The 14,272-nt window shown below is 52.3% G+C and overlaps 1 long non-coding RNA gene across 1 annotated transcript; it reads left to right on the top strand.

Moving 5' to 3' along the window:
• The first annotated feature begins 1,386 nt into the window (after positions 1 to 1,386).
• On the top strand, positions 1,387 to 6,063 carry LOC129516278 (uncharacterized). The gene is made up of 4 exons (XR_008665738.1): positions 1,387 to 2,209; positions 2,956 to 3,018; positions 4,058 to 4,123; positions 5,684 to 6,063. It is a non-coding gene; the product is annotated as an uncharacterized LOC129516278 (long non-coding RNA).
• Positions 6,064 to 14,272: the final 8,209 nt, after the last annotated feature.

The raw sequence follows: 14,272 nt of genomic DNA, 5'->3' as shown, positions 1-14,272 counted from the left end.
CAGTGTAAGTCAATCAGAGAAATGCAAATATCCTATGATTTCACTCATATGTAGAATTTAAGAGGGATCCCTGGGTGGCACAGCGGTTTGGCGCCTGCCTTTGGCCCAGGGCGCGATCCTGGAGACCCGGGATCGAATCCCACGTCGGGCTCCCGGTGCATGGAGCCTGCTTCTCCCTCTGCCTGTGTCTCTGCCCCCCCCCTCTCTCTCTGTGACTATCATAAATAAATAAAAAATGTTTAAAAAAATAAAAAAATTAAAAAAAAAGAATTTAAGAAACAGACAAAGAACAAAAGAGAGAGAAAAACGAATCAAGAAACAGACTGTTAACTCTAGAGGACACACTGCTGGTGACGGGGGTGTTGGGTGAAATAGGGGATGGGGGTGAAGGAGGGCGCTTGTGAGGAGCACGGGGTGTGGTACGGAATTCACTACACGGTACACCCGACACTAATATAACACTATATGTTAACTGTACTGGAATTAAAATTAAAAACTAAAAAAAAAAAAACAAAAAAACAAAAAACCCAACTTGGTGTTTGACGGTTTTCAGCTACCAGTTTGGTAAAATACACACTATATGGAATTTCGTGCTCAAATCAAATAGTAAAACTACAGTCATTTCATTCATGCAAATGCTAAGGTTCTCCCCACATGATGGGGGGAAAGGACTGCGTGTGTCGTCCTTTTCTTAAGAAGCATGGACGTCCCTGTCGCTCCTGGACCTGCCGCCAGGCGCTGGTTTGGCTGGAGCAGCCACCGCCCGGCGACAGAGCGAGGGGCCAAGCGGCGCAGCGCGTGTCCGTCCCGTTGTCTCACTGTCGTCCCCATTCCTAGGTCCCGGGTCGGAAGGAGGCCGCCCAAGCCCCTGCGTCCACGTGCATGTGTCTGTGGCCTTTCGGGTCCCATCGAGCCCGGGGCCTGGCCCGCGTGGGCCCCACGGCGCGTGTAGGCCGAGGGCGGCGCCAGGACGAGGCTCCCCGGGAGGGGGTGGGAGCTGGGCCTCAGGTCACCAGAGCCCGCCCGCGAGAGCCAGGGGGCAGGTAGGCCCGGGGGCTGTCGCACACCTGCACACGCACAGGTTGTCCTTTGCTCCAGGCCGCACCAGCGACGTGGTCACCACGTCTCTGGGCTTAATCAGTGTATTTTTAATGCACTTAGATGTCTGATATGACCATTATCTCCTCTTGACTTTTTTGGGGTTTTTTAAAGATTTTAGTTATTTATTCATGAGAGACAGAGAAAGAGAGAGAGAGAGAGGCAGAGGGAGGAGCAGCTCCCTGCGGGGAGCCGGGTGCAGGACTCGATCCCGGGACCCCGGGGTCATGCCCTGGGCCGGAGGCAGACGCTCCACCACTGAGCTACCCCGGTGCCCCTCTTCTTTACTTTTTTAAAGGACGTAGTATCTTTAATTTTAATTTTAATCCTGCTTTTTTTTTTAAGATTTTATTTATTTAGCGAGAGAGCACAAGCAGGGAGGGGGCAGAGGGGAAGGGAGAACGCAGGGATCTCAAGCAGCTTCCGTGCTGAGCTCGGAGCTGACTCGCGCTCGACCCCACAATCCCGAGCCCGTGACCCGAGACAGAGCAAGAGTCAGACCCTTAACTGCCTGAGCCAGGCCCCTCCCCCATCCTACTCTTGCTTTCTTACGTGTCTATTATTTTCAAGTGTTTCTGTAAAATAAAATTAAATCTTAGGTTGCTAAAGAGAAAAAGGACCGAGGGAGAATGGACATTTAGAGTTTGTTTTTTATTTCATTGCCCAAAAATAAGCCGGAAAGGCACTTGGGAATTCTTGAAAGGCTAAACCCCAGGCGGTAGGACCGAGTCTGGAAGCGAGATTCCCGGCCGTGGACGCCAGCTGTGCCTCACGGCCCGGAGCCTCGGATCGTCTCTTAACCTCTCCGTGTCCTCAAGAGTGACTCCTGGGGGTCACACCCTGACACCTGCCACAGGCCGCGGAGATCGCACGCGGCCACACGCAGCTCCAGGACAGCGCCCGGCAGGTGGGACGTTCTCAGTAACCGCCGCCTCGCGGTCCGGCCTCCCCGGGGCATGTGCTCCCCGAGGACAGAAACCCCCGGTTCGCACTGCCCCATCCCCAGCACCCAGAAGACAGCAGTGACGGTTTGCAGCTCAGTTCACTGAAGTTCCACGAGTACCCACGAGCACTCACGACAGGCCCGACGGGCCCAGACGTCCAGCGATGGGTGAGGGTTGGGCCCTGGCCCAGGGGGGCGGACACAGGCGGGGGGGCTCTCCCCACTGTTCCTCAGCCCGGAACCCCACACGCTCACGCTCACGCTCACACTCACTCCGTCCTCTGGTTACTTCCTACATCGTTCGCATCCGTAAGACCCTCAGCTCAGGTTCGACATCCGCACAGAAACGTTTCCCTGACGCCCAGCATGGGCGGGCACCGTGGGCACCTGCGCTTCTGTCCTGTCCTTAGCAGGTGGGGATTTGTGGGGCTCCTGCCCCCGAGACACTGAGCAATTGGAGGTCGGGACAGGGGATTCCAGCTCTGGGCCTCGGCGCCCGCCCAGTCTCTGCCGTGTAACCTGTGCGCAATATGTGGCAAAGAAATTAAAGATGAAGAAAAATACCTGGTAATCTTCACAAGTCCAGAGGAGTTTTCTTTTTTAATATATTTTTTAAGATTTTATTTATTTATTCATGAGAGACAGCGAGAGAGGCAGAGACACAGGCAGAGGGAGAAGCAGGCTCCATGCAGGGAGCCCGACGCGGGACTCGGTCCCAGGACTCCAGGATCAGGCCCTGGGCTGAAGGCAGATGCCAAACTGCTGAGCCACCAGGGATCCCGTTTTTTGTTTTTGTTTTTGTTTTGAACAGCTCTGTCACAGCTCGGAGAACAAAGCCCTGTGCCCTACTGCAGACTGGTTGTAAATGGCAGAATAAACCCAACTTTATAAAATCACCTTTCCCCCCTTCCCAGGTACTACATGGTTTTGAGGGCTGCCTCAGAGGAAGTATCTCCCTTCAGTGGCGAGACACGAAGGTAAGATGTCACGTCCTGTTGGTGAGGTGGGCAGGGCCCAGTAAGAGGAGCCCAAGGGGCCCGGACGACTGCAGACCCGGAGTCGTGTCTACGCGGCCTGGGCAACCTCGCTCCCTCGTGAAACTGTGCGGGGTGGAGGTGGCCCCCCGTCAGAAGGGTTCTGGGGAATACCTCTGAAAACGGTGAATTAGAGCATCTCTGGGGGTCGTGGGAATGTAGAAGATACCGGTCAAGGTAAGCAAGCAGTGTGGCCAGTGCTGGAGGACTAAGTGCTGGGATGGTCCTGGCCGTAGTGTCCCCCGGGACTGGGGGGCTGTCTGGGGACACTGTCACCGCACCCATGTGTCCTCCTCGGGCAGGGAGGGAGGCTTTGGGAACACGGGCAAGGGCGCCTGCACCCCTCGGGCCTGCCCTGCAGGCTCCCTGCTGCACCTGCGGCACGTGCTCAAGGAAGAACCAGGACGAAGATCAAGAGATGAGGCCCCCAAGGATAAGGCCTTCCCCTCCCCCTCCCCTCCCCTCCCCCACCTGGGCTCCCCTCTTCCTCCCCCCTCCCCTGCACGCGGTCCATCAGTCCCAGGGCAGCCTCCCCGCCTCCACTCGAGGTGCCCGCGGCCCCCACGGCCAGCTCGGCCTCCTTACACACCCCAGTTCCGATGACTGTTCAGTTGTCTACAGCACAGTACAGATTTATTTGGAGAAAGGTTTTTAAGTTATTTCCGTGGCATGATCTCGATGTATTCAAGCTTCTCTGCTCTAATGGAAGAGGCTTGGTACATTTGGGTGCAGGGATTTGGCCTGTCGCTGGCGTCCAGGTCGCCTGCCCTCAGGAGTGACCTGTCCTAGTGGCCGTCAAGGCCCGAGGCTGAGGTCGTGGACTCTCCACCCAGTGCACTTCGTGTGGATGGATCCCAGATTTAGCTCTTGCCGTGACTCGGTGAGAAAATGAACTTGGGGTTTAAAAAAACCAGCAACTGACAATATTGGGAAAACACCAAATAGTTTTTCTCAGCTTCTTCTCTCTCTTTTTTGTGACCAGACTCTTCACCAAGTCTTCGCCTCCCCTCTGACGCCATAGGACAGCTCAGCACCTTGTTTTTCTTGGGTAAACATTTGATAGACTTTGTATATGTTACAGATATTTTTGTAGCTGCGTATGTATTACCTTTATTAAAAACAATCTGCTTCCTCCTCTCTAATACTAAGTGCTTGTAAGGAGAAGCACAGGTCGCCTATAGGAGAGGGGTGAAAAAGAGGTTTTCTTCTACAGTACGTACTGTAGTCTACCTTTTGAAATCTGAAGTGTGAATTATCTATTCAAGCTCATGGATTGATTGACTCTTAAAACTACAACGTTTAAGAGAAATTATTCTCTCCTAGAGAGAGTCAAAAACACCATATATTTCATTTATGAGGAAGGCCTTATTTATTTATTTTTTATTTAAATTCAATTTAGTTCACATATACTGTATTTCTAGTTCTAGGGGTAGGATTTAGTGATTTATCATTTGCATATAACACCCAGCGCCCATCCCATCAGGTGCCCTCCTTAGTGCCCGACACCCCCGACCCTTCTCCCCTCCAGCGACCCTCCATTTGTTTCCCAGGGTTCGCCCAGGGTTAAGAGTTTCTTGTAGTTTGTCAGGACTTTTTTTTTTTTAATGGAAAAATAAACTGCTCTGGATAAATAATTGTTGTAGAAAAATATTCCTCAAAAATGATGGTTAAAGGCACCTCCAACAAACCTTAAGCCATATGCAGTAGAATTATAACAATATATTCTCAAACATAATTTGAAAACTATTTTACAGTAATGTATGTTTCTTCAGTTTATATCAGTAGTAGCAAAATACACATGCCGTGGTAGATACTGAATAAAGACAAAGTACAGTCCTTAGTGGTGGCAAATGTCTAGAAACACTCCCATTAATGTGAAGAATAGTACAAAGATGATGTGTTCACCACTGTTTTTTTAATACCTGAGAAACAAAATAATACATACGTATATTGTTAAAGAGAAAGCAAATTCATCATTTATACATGATAATATCTACTTGAAAAATATACAATAATCCATTAAATCTGTTAAAACTAATGTCAGGTGGGTAGTTATAAAACATTTAAAAGTCGATAGGCTAGGTGCTGGGACAACTGGATATCCACATGCAAAAAAATGAATTTGGACCCCTACCTCACACCATACATACAACTTAACTGAAAATGGATCATAACAGTTAAAATAAAAAAATCTTGGAAGAAAATGCAAGAGTAAGTCTTTGTGACCTTGGATTTAGCAATGGCTGTTTTAAATATAATACCCAAAGCACAAATGACAAAATAAAAAATAGATCCATGAGACTTGGTCACGCTTTAAAACTTTTGTGCTTCAAAGGACACCACCAGGGATCCCTGGGTGGCGCAGCGGTTTGGCGCCTGCCTTTGGCCCAGGGCGCGATCCTGGAGACCCGGGATCGAATCCCACGTCGGGCTCCCGGTGCATGGAGCCTGCTTCTCCCTCTGCCTGTGTCTCTGCCTCTCTCTCTCTCTCTCTCTGTGACTATCATAAATTAAAAGAAAAATAAAATAAATAAATAAATAAATAAATAAATAAATAAATAAATAAATAAATAAGAATCCTGAAGAGAAATTTTCTTCATGACTGCAGATTAGGCTACTTTGGTACCGTGAGAAAGATCCTCTGGTCTCCTCTAAACCCTGATCTGCGGCTAAGTGACGGAGGAAAGGAGAGCCTGAATGTTCTTTGTGAAATCCTGCCTGTGCAGGGCTATTTTAAAAATCTTACTAATGGTCATAAAGGATCTTGAAAACTGAAGGCTGAATAAATTACGATGATGGAAATGAATGAGCAGAAAATCTACGGTCTGGGAATCTTTATATGTATGATAAATCAACTCGGCATCTAAGTCCTGATTTTCAGACGGAGCCACACAGCCCCTGCTGGGGAATTCTTAAGGCCTGCTGCCCGCCTGGATATTCCATTTTATTATATTCTCCTCATTTTTTTTTTCCAAGAATGCTCGGACCGAAATTTGGCTTCCTGTCGTTATAGTTCTTTAAGAAATAAATATAAATTCTCGCATAATGGGATTAAAACTCGGTTCTCTCTCATGGTAACGCGTTCAGAGATGGGTCCCGAGGAGCACACACTGCTCCTGCCATAGACACGACCCGCGGTGCCAAGCCGGGGAGGGCTCCGCTCCTCCGCAGGTGAGGGCAGGGTGCATGCAGAGGGCAGGCTGCCAGCCCGGGCGGCCGGGGGTGCACTCCGGGCCCCCCACTGGCCTTTCATGCTGCGCCGTGGCCCACACGAAATAGAAGGTGGCGAAGCTTCGGTCATGTGTTATTTGAATATGCTCTTGAGGGAGAAGAGAGCCCTCCCGGAGTCGGCGGGTGGCCTGGAAGCCGGGGCCAGGAGCAAGGGCTGCGCGGCCCAGGCCTGCTGGGGACCGGTGCCCGGCTCCTGGCCCCGCGGGAAGCCGGGGTGGGCGCCTGCCGGGGCCGGGGCCCGGGCCTGATCCTCCTCCCCGTCCTGGCCGCGCTGTGCGGTCCCCACCTCCCAGGAGTGGAGACGACGTGGAGGGAGGCACCTTCCTTCGGGGAGCCCAGGGAGGACTTGGGAGGCTCTCGGCAGCCGATGCCCGGGCACCGAGGGTCTCCAGGCGGAAAGGCCTCCGAGCTGGGAGCTGCAGGTGAACGCTCGTGTGCCCCCGCCCCCAAGCCCCTAAGTTAAAACCCTGATCACCAACATGATGTCGTGTGGACGGGGACCTCGGGACACCTGAGAGGCGAAGAGGGTTAGGGTAGGCCGTGGAGGGGGGCCCTCACGGCCGCAGGAAGAGACACAAGTTGTCTGTCTGCGAGGCGAGCACCAGGAGGGCCCCGTGAGGACCCAGCCAGGCCCCGGCCCCACGGCTCCCGGATCTCAGGCCTGCGTGACGTGACCCTGTTTGGCTTCCTGGACTTTCTGAGACACTGAGGCAAACGCAGCAGCAGTACCTGACTCCTGGGAGCCCCGGGACATGTCCGAAGTCTGTCCTACTCAGGGCGACTGCGCAGAAGGCAAGTTAGTAGTTGAAGGCAGAAAGCTGAAGAAAGCAGTGCTTTATTTTTACAAAAAAATTTATTTATTTATTTATTTATTTATTTATTTATTTATTTATTAGCTTCTTGAGTGCTAAAGAAGGAAAAAAGTGTTGCTCTCTACCTCCTACCCCATTATCAGCCCCAGTTATATAGTCAGTTATTCAGTTAGATGGGAACTTAGCGTCTAAGAGGAAAAGTTTAAAGAACATTTGTTTCCCAAATTAGGTTTGTTTGCACCTTGTTCAGGACACTGGAAAGGCCACTTCGAGTAAGTCACTTGTGTTTCATATAAATAGTGAAAAATCTCTGATTCAAACTTCATCTTGAAAAATCAGGGATGCCCCGGGGAGCCCAGGGGTTGAGCATCTCGTCTGCCTCCGGCCCAGGTCGTGACCCTGGGTCCCGGGATCGAGTCCCACGTCGGGCTCCCTGCATGGAGCCTGCTTCTCCCTCTGCCTGGGTCTCTGCCTCTCTCTCTCTGTCTCTCATGAATAAATAAATAATATATTTAAACAAACTTCATCTTGAAAAATGAAACAAAAATCGTGAAACTATATTTATTTTTACTTTATGTCGAACAAAATGTAGGCTCTTGTGATAACTACCGGCTGATTTTGACAACGAAGAACAAATCCAGGGATTGCTTCAGAGTCTTTAACTTGGCTTTTCCAACAACGTTCTAAAGTAGCAGAAATGACACTCCTTCCCGTATGTTTCATTTGTGCAGCACAACGATGAAGATGGACATTGGTTTGAGAGTTTTAGTGATTTCATCGGGGTCTCTCAATCCTTTACTTTGGACTCATGGGAGTTGGACTCATCTTTGGAAAAATCTCTGCGGTCTTCATCCTTCCAGATATTTCTCTTCAGCTGTGGACCTCTGCATTCAAACATGGTCTCAGCACGTCCAACATACGACTCTTGGTTCTTGATCTTCCTTGGCGCCCCCCACCCCCAACCCCCTGCCCACGTCATCTTCTCTCCTCTAGCTGCTCAAGACAACCTTCTAGGACTTATTTTTGAGTCTTTTTTCCTTCTTTCACACCTGATGCACTGACAGGTCCATTAGCTCTCTACCCCCAAACCCACCCATCTCACTACCGCCTCCGCTGCCTTCCAGTGCCTGCTGCCGCCACCCCTTGCCTGAACTACTTCAGCAGCTTTCTTTTTTTTTTCTTTTTTTTTTTAAGTTTTATTTATTTATTCATGAGAGACATACACAGAGGCAGAGACACAGGCAGAGGGAGAAGCAGGCTCCATGCCGGGAGCCCGATGCGGGACTTGATCCCGGGACCCCGGGGTCACGCCCTGAGCCGAGGGCAGACGCTCAGCCACGGAGCCCCCGGGCGTCCCTGTTCCATACTGTTGCGAATCTTGCTTTCTTTCTCTTACAAACGCGTCCTCCAACCCTTCCCCTGGCCGTAGATAGAGACCTTCCTTGTCTGCTTCCACAGCTGCGCGTCACACCACCCTTGTCTAACCAGGCCCCTTGTGCTGCACATCACAACTGCATCCAGTTTTTGCTCTTACACATAAGGCAATGATAAATAACCTCATACATGTGTCAGTCCATACATGAGTCTTTGGGATAGAATCCCAGAAATGCAATAGCAAGATCGTATACTTTAGACCACTTGCCAGTGTCCAAATGAAGGTTTTATAGATAAATCTGATCGTCACTTCTCTTGCTTAAAGGCTCCCCAAACTCCCCATCCCTCAAAATGAGAACATCCAAGAACGGCCAGTCTCCCCCCAAGCTGCCCTGTGTCCTCCTCGTCGATGGCGCCCCGTCGCTCCCTCTCCTGCACTGTGCAACTGAGCACCCTGGCCTCCTTCACGAATCTTGAAAAGTTCCATAGCTTTGCAAGATGAGCAATTTCTTCACTTTGATTTGCATCGTGCTTGTGCCGTATTGTCAAATATGTATAAAAATGCGGCCGTCAGCTGTCCTGCGCTTGGGCCAGGCCACTGGCCCCCCGGCTGACTGCACGGGGTCAGTAGCTCCGGACACACATCACACGAGGCCTCACCCTCAGCCCAGGAAAGAGCAGGGCTCCTTCCCGGCACAGGGACACGGCGTGACTCGGGGACACAACGGTGACACGGGACAGGTTCCTGCATCCCTGGGCCAGAACCCGGTGTCTCTGGGCTCCAGGGGCAGAGGCGCTTCGGTGACACCGGCCAGACCGAGGAGGCGTGGTCGCGGCGACACTCGTCCAAACAGCACGTGCACATGTCACCCACAGATGCATCTACTCAGCAAACCTGCACTGAGTGGCCGCCGCTCCCTGGTTTCCGCACGGGCCTTGCGGGGACCGCCCTGGGTGCTCCCGCCCGGAGCTCGGGCTGCTGCAGGCCGCCCCGCTGCACCCTAAGCCAGCGACGCCCCGTCCCCTGCCGGCTGCCAAGCTGCCATCTGCTTCCCAGGCAGGCCCGGGGGGAGCAGAGCCCGGGGACTGGAGGGCACAGGCGACACCACGACGCGGCGGGAACCCCATCTGACGGGTGCTTTCTCGGCGAGGGAGGGAGGCAGCTTGTTTCTGAGAACGAGGAAGGCAGAGGCTGGGGAGGAGGGTGGAAAGGAGGCTTGCTTATTTATTTATTTTTAAAGATTTCATTTACTTATTCCTGAGCGACACAGAGAGAGGCGGAGACCCAGGCCGGGGGAGAAGCAGCTCCCTGCAGGGACCCGACGCGGGACTCGATCCCAGGACCCCAGGGTCACGGCCTGGGCCTAAGGCAGGCCCTGACCCCCCTGGGCGGCCCTTGAAAGGAGGTTTAAAATAATTATTGCTGAACAGTTACTAAGCTAGATGGGAAGCCGGAGAGGGGACCCCAGGCTCACGCACAGGGGAGTTGTCGCTAGGCCTCGGGCACCCCGTGGCGGAGAGGCCCGGGCCGCCGGCACCCATCTGTCCCGCTAGGCCGGGAGCTCCCGCCTCGACCCTCTGGTGAATAAAAGCCAAGGCGCAGAACCGTGTGGACTGACTTAACTCGCGTGTAAAGGGCAGGAGGAAACGAGAACCACGTCCTAAAGGCATATACGGTGTCTCTGGAGGAACAGAAGAGAGCAGCAGCTTTGGCCGCCCCCGGGAGAGGCCGGCCCGGCTCGGGGGCGCGAGGGGGACACCGCACTGCAGGCTTCTGACCTTTGAGTACACACACAGTATTCCTTACTCAATCGTAAATTAAAAGCGAAATCTCTGAAATCTTTTTGGAAAATAAAGAATAATTTCCGAGCGCCACGGAAGAAAAAAACTAAATCTTGGCCTCATGGCTGAGTCCCTCAGGGAGCCTAGGCTTAGGCCTACCTTGGGGGAACTGCCAAGGGAAATGATCCTTTTCATTAGTGGTTTCTCCTGGGGAAAGGTGAGGTGGTTGAGTCACGGGGAATCCGAGCCTGAAAGGATCTACAGGAAAACCTCACCAGGGCTGCGGGCCCGGCCCCGGCCCCCCGCCCCCCAGCCCAGCCCCTCGGCGCCCTGGCAGCACTGCTTCAGCGCCTCCAAAGGATTCCAACACCTTTGCGGCCCCCCAGAGGTGCAAGGCCCTACTGGTACGGGGTGAGCCAAGACAGAGCTCGGCCCTTTAGTAGCTGGGAAGTTCAAAGGACACTATTTACTATTTAATACATACACGAATAATGAACAAGACTGACTTCTGGGTGTGGATTCCCAAATCACACTATCTTACAGATATATTCTTTTTTTCTTTTTTTAAGATTTATATATTTAAGAGAGAAGGAGAGAGAGCACCGAGACAGAGGAAAAGAATTTTTATTTAAATTTTTAATTAATTAATTAATTAACTAATTAATTTTTTGAGGAAGAGAATCCCAAGTAGACTCCCGGCTGAGCATGGAGCCCGACTTGGGGCTCGATCCCACCATCCCGAGAGCATGACCTGAGCTGTAATCAGGGGCCGGGTGCTCGACCCACTGAGCCCCCCGGGCGCCCCTTACAGATGTACCCTTCTAGCTCTAACCACACGATAGAGGTTCTGGTTATTCAACAGTGAGGCTGTGAAGTAGTGTCTTCAGGCCCGACATTGTCAGGCAACGGCGATGCACGGATGGCCGAGCTACGTCCTTGGGGTCTGGGGCCACACAGGGTGGTGCAGGCAGACATCAAGACCCCACTAGCAGGGAGCCCTGAACAGAGTTCTGCGGGAGCCCCAGGGAGGAGCAGACGGCATTGCCTGAAGGGAGTTAGGAAGGGCCTCGTCCAGGACAACAGCTGCAACCACGTCCTGAGTTCAGGTGGAGGGAGGATCAGAAGGACACTCCAGGCACAGAGAATACGGGCTGCAGAGGCAGCGCAGCTCGGCACGACGCCATGTGCTCTTGGACACCCCGCAGCGGGGCCTGAGTGTGGCGTCGGGGCTTCCCAGGGCGTGGCATCATCAGGGCCGGAAGGGCAGGTTCCAGCGGGGTTATGAAGAGCCTGTGCGCCAGCCCAACAAGTTCAGACTGTGTCACGTCAGTAACATACCTTGCTCTGTCGACACGCGGAGCGGTGGGTATCTTGCCGTGAACGTCTCGCCGTCTTTCACGCAGCTCATCCTGCTGTTGGCTCCCAGGTCCTCGGGGGAGGCAGAGCGAGGGCGTGGAGGACAGGGGTGTGAGCTTGTTACCGCGCCCGTTCTCCCTCCTTCGTCCTCCTCCACATCCAGACAGCTATCAAAGTCGGTCACTTTTCCTTCATTTTCTTTGTGTTCTCTTAGAGCAATGGTTTAGTCAGGGCTTTCCTGCGACACGTCTTGGGTAAAGGGCCCGATACACATTGTCCCGCTCCCAAAATGGTCCTGTGAGGACTTGTTCTAGTCAAGGTTCTTGAAAGCAAATAGCAGGTAACTGAAGTGGAAAAGGAAGTAACTGGAAAGATGTCAGGCAATTCACAGGATCCACGGGAAGGTAGAGGACAGGGCTTGGGGGGAACCAAGGGAAGAAGCAGAGCACAGAGCGGACGTCCTACCTCAGTCACAGTTTCCAAGGAGATGCCCCATCATGCCTCCTCTGGATTCTTTTTTTTATTTTTATTTTTTTTTAAAGTAAGCACTATGTGAGGCCTGAGCTCACACCCTGAGATCAAGAATTGCATGCTCTAGGGACGCCCGGGTGGCTCAGTGGTTGAGCCTCTGCCTTGGGCTCAGGGTGTGATCCCAGTCCTGGGATGGAGCCCCGCACCGGACTCACTGCGGAGCCTGCTTCTCCCTCTGCCTGTGTCTCTGCCTCTCTCTGTGTCTCTCATGAATAAATATTAAAAAAAGAAAAAAAAAAAAGAATTGCACGCTCTACCGACCGAGCCAGCCAGGCAGGCCCGTACCCCCGGATTCTAATCTCGACACAGAGGGCTCAAATATCCTCAAACTGGCCACCGAGTCTTTGCATCACTGTTCCCCAGAACGGAGAGGTGGGTGAGCATCAACTGGCCCTGTTCGGAGCACGTGCCTGTGTCCTAGATGCCGGGGGCCGGCTGAAGAGCAGCGTCCCCTGTGTCTTCGCACTTAGGTTGGGATTCACTTAAATTTGGAAGGATGTTAAAATACTAGGCAGCAAAAACGACAAGTGTCCACACGTGCGTTTTGTAGACGAAGGGACAGACCTTCAGCAGGTAGGTTAGTTACCCAAGTAACACAGCGAGTCGGTGGTAGAGCCAGGATCGGAGCCCAGATCAGTTTGCCTGCAAAGCCCACGCTGTTATGCAACCCACTGCAATGCCTTCTCTAAGCCATTCCAGCTCTATTTCATAGCCCACACACCAGTCCGGGTGCCCGTCACCTCTTTTGCATTCCTGCCTCCTACCTGGTCTCCCTGATTTGTGCTTTCCCATCTCGGCTCATCTCTACATAGCTGCTAAGACAATAGTTTTGAGTGCCATCTACATCATATCAGCCCCTGGTTCAAAAACCTGTGACTCACCCCTCCAAGAGCCCTTCCTGGCTAATATCATTCCACCCGGATCCCTCCCTCCGTAATCAGCCAAATACTGTTGCTGCAGCGCCGTCACACACGTATAATTTATACTACAGGATTGTACACTATTAATAGCCTCTAGCTGTTAACTCACATGTGACTTCCCCGAGGTCAGGGCGTTATCCTGGAGTCCCGGGATTGAGTCCTACATCGGGCTCCCTGCATGGGGTCTGCTTCTCCTTCTGCCTGTGTCTCTGCCTCTGTCTCTCTCTCTCTCTCATGAATAAATAAATAAAATCTTAAAAAAAAATAAAGGATACTCGTCTATGCTCTGGTCATTCTATAAATGTCAAGAGGAAGGATTAGAAAAGATAGGGGTTCTGTACTCGACAAGTTAAAGGTCTATTGGAGGGAGACAAATCTATCCAACAAGTAATTGATGAACAATGAGAAAGGCAATAAATTGATTTGGTACTTGGTCTAAGAACGGTGTACAGAGGCACCTAATGCCCTCTTTGGGGTGAATGATCCCAAAAGATCTCACGGATGGTGAAACGCTTGGCCTGGAATTGAGAGCACAGTAAGAATTTACTAGACAGATGAAGTGGGAAAAGAACTTTCCGGAAAGAGGGCAGAGAGCTAAACCACGGGACGAAAGGCTTGGAGAATTGTAAGTCGTTTGGGGTCTGAAGGTGCCTATTCTGCATCCATTCTTTCCTTCCCTCCAAATTTCCCAGCCACGGGGGAGCATAATGGACCTTACTCTCAGCAACAAGGAGGGTCTCGACTGGCCTTAGCCGGGCAGCGTAAACCACTCTTCCCTTACAGCGGGGTCTCAGAGGAGCATGTCGCCCACACGGCATTCCTCGGGGACGTCAGGTCAGGGCTGGGTGTGTCCAACCAGAGAGAACTCCAGGATTGTGGCTTGATGGGTGGGCGAAGACATGCAATCGGATGGAAGAAAAAGCGTCTAAACCTGAGAGCCGCCGGCTTCTACTTTGTTACCTCCAGGAGAGCCAACCAGAGGACAAAGATGTCACACGGGACTAAGGCGACGGCAGAGAAAGGAAGCCAGTGGCGTGACCGAACCGGGCCCAGTGCGGTGGACGCCGGCAGTCCCTCGGTGTTTAAAAGTTGGAGTAGGGATCCCTGGGTGGCGCAGCGGTTTGGCGCCTGCCTTTGGCCCAGGGCGTGATCCTGGAGACCCGGGATCGAATCCCACGTCAGGCTCCCAGT

Source organism: Nyctereutes procyonoides, unplaced genomic scaffold, assembly GCF_905146905.1.
Source record: "Nyctereutes procyonoides isolate TBG_1078 unplaced genomic scaffold, NYPRO_anot_genome, whole genome shotgun sequence".
NCBI classification, from domain to species: Eukaryota; Metazoa; Chordata; class Mammalia; order Carnivora; family Canidae; genus Nyctereutes; species Nyctereutes procyonoides.
This window is presented reverse-complemented; position numbering and strand designations above follow the sequence as displayed.